We start from the raw sequence: 10000 nt of genomic DNA, 5'->3' as shown, positions 1-10000 counted from the left end.
TTTCAATGGCTATTTGACAGTTGACTCTGAAATGGCCTTTTCCTTTTCCATTAGCTTGCTGAGGATGTGCTTGTTTTCTTTTAAAAGTCATGCAATCCCAGGAAAAAGCCATTGCAAAACTGGTGAATTCCAAAGTAAACTTCGCTTGAAAAACCTATATCGCACTCATCACTTCATGATTCACGCGATATCGGTTTTTTGCGTGAAATTTACCATGGAATTCACCACTTGCGAAATAATTTTTTTTAAAGAAGAAAGTGAAGAAAATTATCTAATTAAGCAGCAACCGGAAATACCAAAACATGAACAATTTGAAGACCTTTCATTTTCACTAACCCTACTGGCAGTAAGAATGAATAACCAGGGAGCTCTGCTTTTAGGCTTGGCTAAATAGTAAATGCAACATGACTGCTGCTTGCAAGAAAATCAATGATGTCACTACTGTAGGTAGGCAAAGTCATCCTCATACTGACCTTTCTTGTTTGATGGCTTCTGTTTTCTTCAGCTTCTCCTCCCAGGTTTCGTTGAGTTCAGCTATAAGTTTTTCAGATGCCTGTCATTAACAAAAACAATAACTATTGTTTCACTGAACTGTCAGTTTTATAATCATTTATGCCAAAGTTACATGCACATGCAATAAAATTTCAAATAGTTAGTCTTATTTGCCCAAGCTACCTTTAGTTAAAATCATGTGCAAGCTTGAGTTTTTTTTACTCATTCAAGTTGCCCACTTGCTGACCTGTGTACAGCAGTGCAATTTTGCTAAGGAGAAGTGTATTCGTGAAATGCTTGCCCAAGTCATAGAGGTAAGTGTGTAGTCAATTTTGCTGTCGTTTTTTGTAATCTTTCTATTCATTTTCAACATTAGTAAGGCCAAGTATTAATGGACTTTTTTACTTTGCATTTTAGATTGAATTGTCATTATGTCAATGTAGAGCACCTCTTTCTGTTTACCAAATGAAAAAGTATTCAATCTGCACAATCTACTTGCAATCTGCACGATCTGCATTTTAACATGACCATAAAACTCTCGGCTCAGCTGGTAGAATAGTGTAGATCAGCATAATCACACAGTTAGACTAAGTAATAGGTTCAAGTCCAATCAAAAGTCTCAAAATGATATTTTATAATTTACCAAGCATGATTATAGCTAAATTATTTTAATCCATTGATCCCTTGGAGTGAGACTTAACATATTTTACTCTGTCTAACGTCAGACAATTTTACTCGTCAACTGGGGACAACCTGGGGCATTTGAGGTGTCAGTGGGTTAATTAGTATCAATCTAACATGAACAGTATGCAAAAACTAGTTCATTCAACATAGATGAACACCTCGCAGTCTGTTGCCTTGTCTTTTGCCACATGCAGCTTTAACATCGTACATGTACATGCATCTGTATTCATTTGATACAATCCTGTCATCTGTATAACTCGCATACTAGTGACATAATACATGTGCTTAATTATAAAATTATAATAATAAACCAACCTTAAAATTGCAGTTTTAAGTCCAGTGTGATTTAGATACAATTATATTACACGATCAATGAAGAAGTATTGAGTAATCTGACCTTAAGCCTGTCCAGGGTGCCATCTTGAAAATCTTGGCTATATCTTCTTGGTAAGTAAGAGGAGCCTTGCTTTAATACCGCTGTCATCAAAAAAAAAAAATTGAGCTCAACGGAAAAGAACAGAAATAATCAAACATCGAAAAAATGCTGAGAAGCATGTATCACATTACTCAGTGACAGATCAAGAGTTTAGTTTAAGCAAGAAAAAAGAAGTCGTGAAAAATACAATCATTATGTTAACTAAAGAAAACAGGAAAAACACCTGTAGAGTGCATTAACATGAATAAAAAGAAAATTTATTGAAAATATTATATTTATGATCAAAGTATAAAAAAAGTGACATATCAGCTTCAAAACTCACATTGAAGATCTTCAGGGTTGTAACCTTCTTTGACAAGGAGTTCCTTTAGCTTTGAAACCTCTTCTTTTAATTCTCTGATGATCTGTTATCAGAAAAAAAGCAAATGGCAGCTAATTGTAGCATCACTTTACTTTCATTAAACCTAAATAATATAATTGTGTAATAGTATTACACTATGTTTTATCCAATATAATGGCAGGTACAGCTCAGGTCAGGTCAGAGGTTAGGTCAGGGCAATAGGGAGAATATTTTTCTCCCAAGGAAATTGACTATTTTCACCATCCCATAATGCAATACATTTTGGGGGTATTTAAATAATAAAGTACAAGTTATTTACTCTAGGGACTGTATCGTGATTCAGTGAACTGAATATCCCTTGTTTTAATGCAAATCACCCCCCCCCCCCCAAAAGAAAAAGAAAAAGAAAAAAGAACTGTGTTATGGAAAGGGTGAAAAAAGCGAATAAAGAGAAATATAAATTTAAAAAATAAAATAAATTGTGGCAGTACCCATAAGTCCTGCCATCACATGATTTACCTTCTGAGCACGTGGGTAAAAGCCTGCAACCTGATCTGACTTGATTTGTGACCTGACCTGTCACCTGACCTGACACCTATGTTTTAGACCCGCCAAAATCCGAGCTGTATTTGAGTTATAAGTGAAGCTTACCTGTACTTCTCTATAATGAAAATACATGTAAAGTGCAGTACCTTTGCATTAGGGTCTTCATTAACAATTGCTTTACACACTATCTGCTTTGCCCGATCAGCATATCTGCAATAACAAAAACCAGGATAATTTGTTTATGCAAATTATTTAAATGCAAGGAATAAAAAAGAAAAGAAAAATATATACAATTAGGACTTTGAAGCAAAATACCTAAGTGTACTTAGAGTTTCCTCAAAGTTGATGTCTGCTGGACTGATAGCAGCAATCATTGCTGTCTTGGAGTTGCCACCTGTTTTTTTTAATATGCCAAAAGAGGACCAATAAAAGAGTATTACATGTATATGCAAACCAAAAATTTATGCGCACTGTCACTTCAAGAAACATGTTGAAAGAGAAATCCATATAAACATAATACTATGTAAATACCTAGATTTTCTCTTAGAAGCCATGTTAGAACAGAATCTCTGTAAGGTATAAAATCTGACCGTCTTTTCTTCTTTTGAGAGGACTAAAATAAAAGAACAGTAATAATAATAATAATAATAATAATAATAATCAGACTTTTTTTTTCACGTGATAATGTTTAAAGCTGAATAGCTTGTGGGGTCGGGCACAAATGAAACCAAATCAATTTAATCCATATCAAATCATATTGGTTTTTGCTGAGAGGGGAAAACGGGATAACCAGCAGAAAAACCTCTCAGAGCAGAGTAGAGAACCAAACTCAACCTACACATGACACCAGTTGTGGGAATTGAACCTGGCCTCATTGGTGGGATGCGTGAGCTCTCACCACTAGCACTGTGCTATCCCTGCTCCCCAATGATATAAAACATCGTTCTCAAGTATTCAACAGCCAGGAAAAATTCCAGAAAAATGCAATGTATATAAAGGGAAAACAGTTAGAGCCAGTTATCAGTTTCCCTTGTTTTTGTTTTTTACATGTGTGCATGGCTCAGAATTCTAAATTTCGGCAAAGAGTTTTGAGCAGGGCATTGAGGTAAAAAGTAATTTTGAGGAGCAATCAGCAGATTTCCCCCATCCTCCTGCTCCATTTCACATCCTACTGACAGTTTCCTTTCTACAATGCATCATATGGTTGGGGGCTGATGACTGGCTTGCAAGGATTTGGGAGCAGAGTAGTCTACATCCAAGAGCCAGTCACCAATAAAGAAACCTCTTGGATGTTCAGCCACCCAACTTCAACTGAATAAACAGTGGGTCTCTCTCTTAATTATCTCATTACCTGCTCTGCTAGACCAGATATCACCTTTCCCAGGGTTGTCAGTGACTTGTTGATATTTGCACCTTCCTGAAAATAAAAGACGAAGTTGGTTGGAAATCAATGTGGGAACCTGAAAAGGAAACTACTACAAATGACTGCAAACAGGAGCAGTTCAGTTTAGTTTAATCATACGTCATGTACTGTAGTTGCTAGCTCAAGACAATTTTGCTGCAATTTTGTTGTTTTAAAGGTAGTCTGAAGATCTTTCTTTTTTCCAATATCTTGAAGTGGGTAGTTGACCAAACTCACCTTCAGCCTCTCTCCTTTGGCTCCAGTTGCATCTGCCCTCTCACTACCAGCAAGATCCACTAAACTCAATTTGCTTACCTATGCAACAAATTATTATTACAATAGCTTGGTGGATGAAGGTATAAAATGATAAACATTTTAAACACAGCTGTCCAAGCTGTGATTGATTGTTTGATATGGGAGCTAAGCACACCCAACAGGAGTTCTGGACCCCAAATAAAAACCCTTATCTTTAGTTATTGATTAGTCAGCAGAAGTTCAGTAGGTCTAAAACACAGGTCAGTGCAGCCCTGACCTGTGGAATGTGACCTGTGTTTTCGACCCACACGCAGAAATCAGCTGTTGTGGTCTTCTGCAAACTTTTACACTGAGGGGTAAAGCAGGAATCTATACCCTCCAAATGGAGAGTTTGAGGGTACTCCAAATTAAGCCTTCCCTCCCCAATCACTGCACACAATTAGGATTAAACTAAAAAAGCTCCCAATGAATATCCAACAATAGTTAATGATGGTTTGTGTTCTGTATACCAGTATGTGAGCTAGCATGATGTATAAACCACACCGTCCAGCTATTTTCACTGCAAGAGGGCCAACATATAATTATAGATATATAGCTGCAGCTACAAATGGCATCTTTGTAAAGTGCACAGATATAATCACTGCAAATCTCTTTTACCTTTGCTGAGGGAAGGTCAGACAAGGAATCATGGCTGAAAGAAAGAAAGAAACTTTACAGTGTCAGTGGGGGGTTGAGTTAAAGGCAATCATTGCTTGTATCATGGTATGGTAATGTAAACAAATGCAGCAGTCTAAAAGTGATTCAGAAAAATGTTTTCTAGGTATACAGACTATTGTCATTTCTCACTACATGTATTAGGGACCTTTAGATCTGAGCATGAGGATGACTTCAAGTACAAGTTTTCTGTTCTGAGCAGCACACTTCGAAATATGTCGGCCTCCATATGCATATATGCTCAGTGTGGAAAACTCATACTTACAGTCATCCTCATTCTCCGATCTTAAGGTCCCTAATATTTCTAAGATAAAAAGAAAACAGTGAATGTTAGACGTCCAGTTGAATAAAATATATAGATAAATACCGGTAAATAAAACTAGTACTGGACATTAACCTGAAACTTAGCGACGTTTCACCTATAACCACTAGGCTTCTTTATGCACGATCGTTGGTGCAGGCCGAGATGCATGATGGGACACCACGCAAAGCAGTGTACCAACAACTCCCCGGTATACACCCACAGAGAGGCCAGTGGACATAACACCCTCCCTCCTGACGTTAAGATTCTAGACAAGGAGGCGCGATGGTTCAAGCGGGAAGTGAAGGAGGCGATCTGGGAGAGGCCCCTCCTTAAACAGCAGGGGTGGACTGAGGTTTCGTTTGTCTCACTCTTGGGACACTGCTTTGGGTGGTGTCCCATCATGCATCTCAGCCTGCACCAACGATCGTGCATGAAGAAGCCTAGTGGTTCTAGGCGAAACGCCGCTAAGTTTCAGGTTAATGTCCAGTACTAGATTTATAACATAAGAGGCATTCACTTGAAATTTCCTGGCTGAGTTATAGTCACATGTAAATGTCTGCTACAAATAACACGTATCTCTTTAACCCAATGACACCTCAAATTCAGACTCCAAGGAGTCAATGGGTTAACGAAACAAAGCCTGTCTTCATAAGTCTGCCATATAAAATCAATGTACTCAAACTCTGATCATTTACATTGTGCACGTTGTTACCTTCGTTGAGTGAACACAATGCTAAAAATAGCATGTGATCTACTGCTTGTTTCATTCATATTAGTGGCAGCCACTGTCCTGTCAAAACAGGTTTAAGACAAGTTGAAAAGGATAGCATACAATGAATTTGAAATGGTTTTAATAAGCTGAGAAGATCACAGGTGATTTTTTATTTAAATGTGAAATTTCAGTGTGAACTTCATACTTGATTTAGGCTGTATACATTGTACTTCCAATGCCAGGTAAAGAAACATGTAACATTTGAACATGGCGAAAGCGAGGCTGCAGTCAAATTACTTTTTATATATAGATTATTATTCTTGTATGCATCAATCTTATTGATTTCTTTGTATTTCTTGGATTGTTGTAATATATTTTCTACCTTAATTGTAAGATTACGGGCAAAGAGCCAGCTTTTGTAGATGGAAAGACCATAATAAAGGGGCAACAAATGAAAAAACCCGAGACTCGCCGCGAGACAGTGAGACCCTTGTTTGCGAATCCAAGACCGAGACCAAAACATGCAAGACCTCACACTGAAATAAATGCAATATAAACGAGACTTCGCGACTCTCCACAAAGGCTGTTGAGATTTCAAGATCGGATGAAAAGCTGGCGAGTGCCACGATTTTGGAGGTACCATTTGCCACCCATTAATAAAGTTGTTATTATTATTATTATTATTATTACTACTACTACTACTACTACTACCACTACTTGACTGCATATCTGACCTGGCTTTATTGCCTTCATCAATGAGGTCATTTATGTCAGCAAAAGAAGTAACAGCAAGTTTAGTCAGGTCCTCTACATATGGACCAAGCATTGGGTGTTCCCTGAAAAAAAGACAACACTGTTCATCAACTCATTTAAGTGTTTCACATATTTTTGTTATTGTATTGATAAGATTTGCTTGTATAACAAAGGGATGAGAAGAGCACATAAAAAATTTGCTGAATAAAATAAAGATGCCAAGGATGCTGCTGTATACCCACTGCAAAGAACACAACTTTGATGATAACAAATATGAAAATGCAGGTTTGAAGCCCAGTAAATGAATGCAGAAATACAGAATGGGATGTAGGGCATTTAGTTCAATTGAAGCCTACAGTACCGCCTGGAAATATTGACCCCTTTACCGCGTCATTGCCGCGTCACCCTGTCGCGACTTTCCCTCGGTATTCCCGCGGTAGGCCGCTTTTTTGCCGAGGGAAATTTACGGCTAGGCTCCAAAGTTGCCGCGGGAAAGTCAACCGAGGTAAACCCTCGGTAATTAAAATTCCGCGGTAGAGTTGGGTTTCCGTTAACTTTGTGTTTCGATAAGCTATTGTAGATTGTAATGTTGAAATCCCACCGAACAACAGAAACTGAACAAGTTTCGGCTGTAAGTTGCGAACAGCAGAGAGGGCTATAGCCGCTAATCATGCACCTTGGTTTCCTTTTCCTTTTCCATGCGAAAAGAATATCCGTACTGTAGCTAGATTCCGACCACATTTGAAACCTTCGTTGCAACATGCATTTGTATTTTGATTGCAGTGATTATTTCGAAGACTTATGGTGGACTATTCATTCGAAGGTTCGACGCTTGTCCCACTTGCGTGGACTTCGCCGTCATTTTATACATTTAAGTTTATGGGAGAATATGTCCGCTTGTTTTTTGCAGCTCAGCGCACGGAACATACATTTATTCATTTATTATGTCGATATCCTGCAAACAGGAGAGGGTTTTGACAATATTTACAAACTGAAAGCTTACACGTTCAGGGTGAACGGCTCGAAAACCTTGCGTGACCAAGTTACGACTTCTTGTGGTTTCCTACTGCAGTATTACTTTCTATGGTTGTTTAGTGTAACAAATCACAAAAAAGAAAAACACTCCAAGGAAAGAACCCAGGATATCAAACCCCTGAAATAGTCCAAAATTATTTGATCTAAACTGAAAAGATTGTTTTCGTGCTCTGGGTAATCATTGGTGCATATCGGCGTGGTTATGCAAATTTATCACGAGTGGACGCCTGCTGCGAAAAGAGTAACTTGCCCATGAAAGCGCAACGTGAGCACTGGAGCAAAGATGGTTTGAACATTCTAAAGTTTGTTTCGCTTGCTGGTTTTGCATTTGTTAAAATTCGTATGCAAACGATGAGCGTTCAGATAAGTAAGAGACTTCTTTTCTCCACTAACTACAGTCTATTCTTAAATTTGTTTTTCATGCGTAATCAACATGCTGCAATTAAAAAATATTTATGGAAGTCAAGTAGACTATTGCACGACTGATAAAACAACGCGAAAATGTATTTTGCTGCAATTGCTATGATATAACAATTTATTGCTGATGAAAAGCGATGAAAAAAGAAACCATTCTTAAATTATTCGTCGGTACTTTTGGTCTCAAAATAGTACCGACAAAGGCTCCCATGCCTCGGGAGAATGTTGCGATTAAAATTGAAATTTGACAAGTTTAACAATAATACAATGTATGTGGAAGGAATACCTGCTTTTAACAAAAATGGCGATGATAAAACGAAGACAATCGCACAAGTTTGAATTTCAGGTCTCCAAATAAAATAAAGTCAGGCTTAGACGAAAAGAGATACAATTGAACCTTTTTCAAAACCAAACAAATAATTTCTCACGCACACATACAGTATTACAACCTGGAGAACAACGAGTGTTGCGTTGGCTGGATAATCAAGCTGTCGCTTACACTGTATCTTTAAAGAAGTCTTCAGTTTTACATTATGTAAAGATTATAAAATTTGAGTCCTTACGTAAATGGCACACTTTCTCATTTTGATTACAATTTCTTGCATTACAAATCGATTCTTCACACCATGAGATATAAAATTTGACAGTCTTCCGCTTATTTTACAAGAGCAACAGATCATTTAGACTTGCCACAAGTCGACCTCACGATAACCCCAGAAGAAAATGTTTCGGCGAGCGAATCATGATTTTTCGTACGCGAAGTGAATGACGAAGGACTTTTCGAAAGTCTACAGATCATTGTTCTTTCCCGCGGCAAGCCTCGTCTTTTCTCCCGCGGCAAATTTCCCGCGACAAAGTGCACCTCGGTTTTACCGAGGGGAAAAAATTTGCATACCTCGGTGCCACGCGAGGTATTGCCTCGTCCCTAGGGGTCAATACTTCCAGGCGGTACTGTAGCTCCAACTTGTAACTAAGAGATAAAACCTTTCACCTTCACACACTGTGATCATCAAATTTTCATTTTCTTAAAGTTTAATTACTAATATTGGCAAACTTAACCTGACTCTTAAGTTGTTCTTGGCACTTGGACTCAGTAAATCCCTGACTCTTTCACAATAGATTTCAAGATAACTGACCTAATAGGAAAAAGTCACCTCTCTTAGCAATGCTACCATCAGTCAGACATACACCTCACATATGGAAGAATACTTCTTAATTTCTTCCCACCCACCAAAGGGCTGGATATTACTATCCATCATCAGACAAAAATACTGTAATACTTTGTCCAACTTAAACATTTTAGATCATATAGTATAGTCAGACATAATAACCAAATTTAAAGCCCTCTTGACTTTAGTACCATAAATAATTTGCTGTTATTGTTGTAATTTTCAATAAATCAACTGTTTCTTTGTACTTGAATCAACTTAACCCATATTGACACCTCAAACACCCTAAGATGCCCCCAGTTGATGAGTAAAATAATTTAGCGTTAGAGAGAGTAAAATCTTCTGGTGGTAGACAGAGTAAAATCTGTTGGCATTAAACAGAGTAAAATCTTCTGGCGGTAGACAGAGTAAAATCTGTTGGCATTAAACAAAGTAAAATCTTCTGGCGGTAGACAGAGTAAAATCTGTTGGCATTAGACAGAGTAAAATCTTCTGGCGGTAGACAGAGTAAAATCTGTTGGCATTAGACAGAGTAAAATCTGTTGGCATTAGACAAAGTAACATCTTCTGGCGGTAGACAGAGTAAAATCTGTTGGCATTAGACAGAGTAAAATCTTCGGGCGGTAGACAGAGTAAAATCTGTTGGCATTAGACAGAGTAAAATCTGTTGGCATTAGACAGAGTAAAATCTTCTGGCGGTAGACAGAGTAAAATCTGTTGGCATTAAACAGAGTAAAATCT

General features: G+C 37.8%; 1 pseudogene; it reads right to left on the bottom strand.

Moving 5' to 3' along the window:
- Nucleotides 1-9265, bottom strand: part of LOC138037611 (kinesin-like protein unc-104) — a 44947-nt pseudogene extending 35682 nt beyond the window's left edge.
- Nucleotides 9266-10000: the final 735 nt, after the last annotated feature.

The sequence above is a fragment of the Montipora capricornis genome, chromosome 2 (genome assembly GCF_036669925.1).
Source record: "Montipora capricornis isolate CH-2021 chromosome 2, ASM3666992v2, whole genome shotgun sequence".
In the NCBI taxonomy this organism is placed as follows: Eukaryota; Metazoa; Cnidaria; class Anthozoa; order Scleractinia; family Acroporidae; genus Montipora; species Montipora capricornis.
The sequence above is the reverse complement of the archived record's forward strand: the minus strand, read 5'-3'. Positions and strand labels throughout refer to the sequence as shown.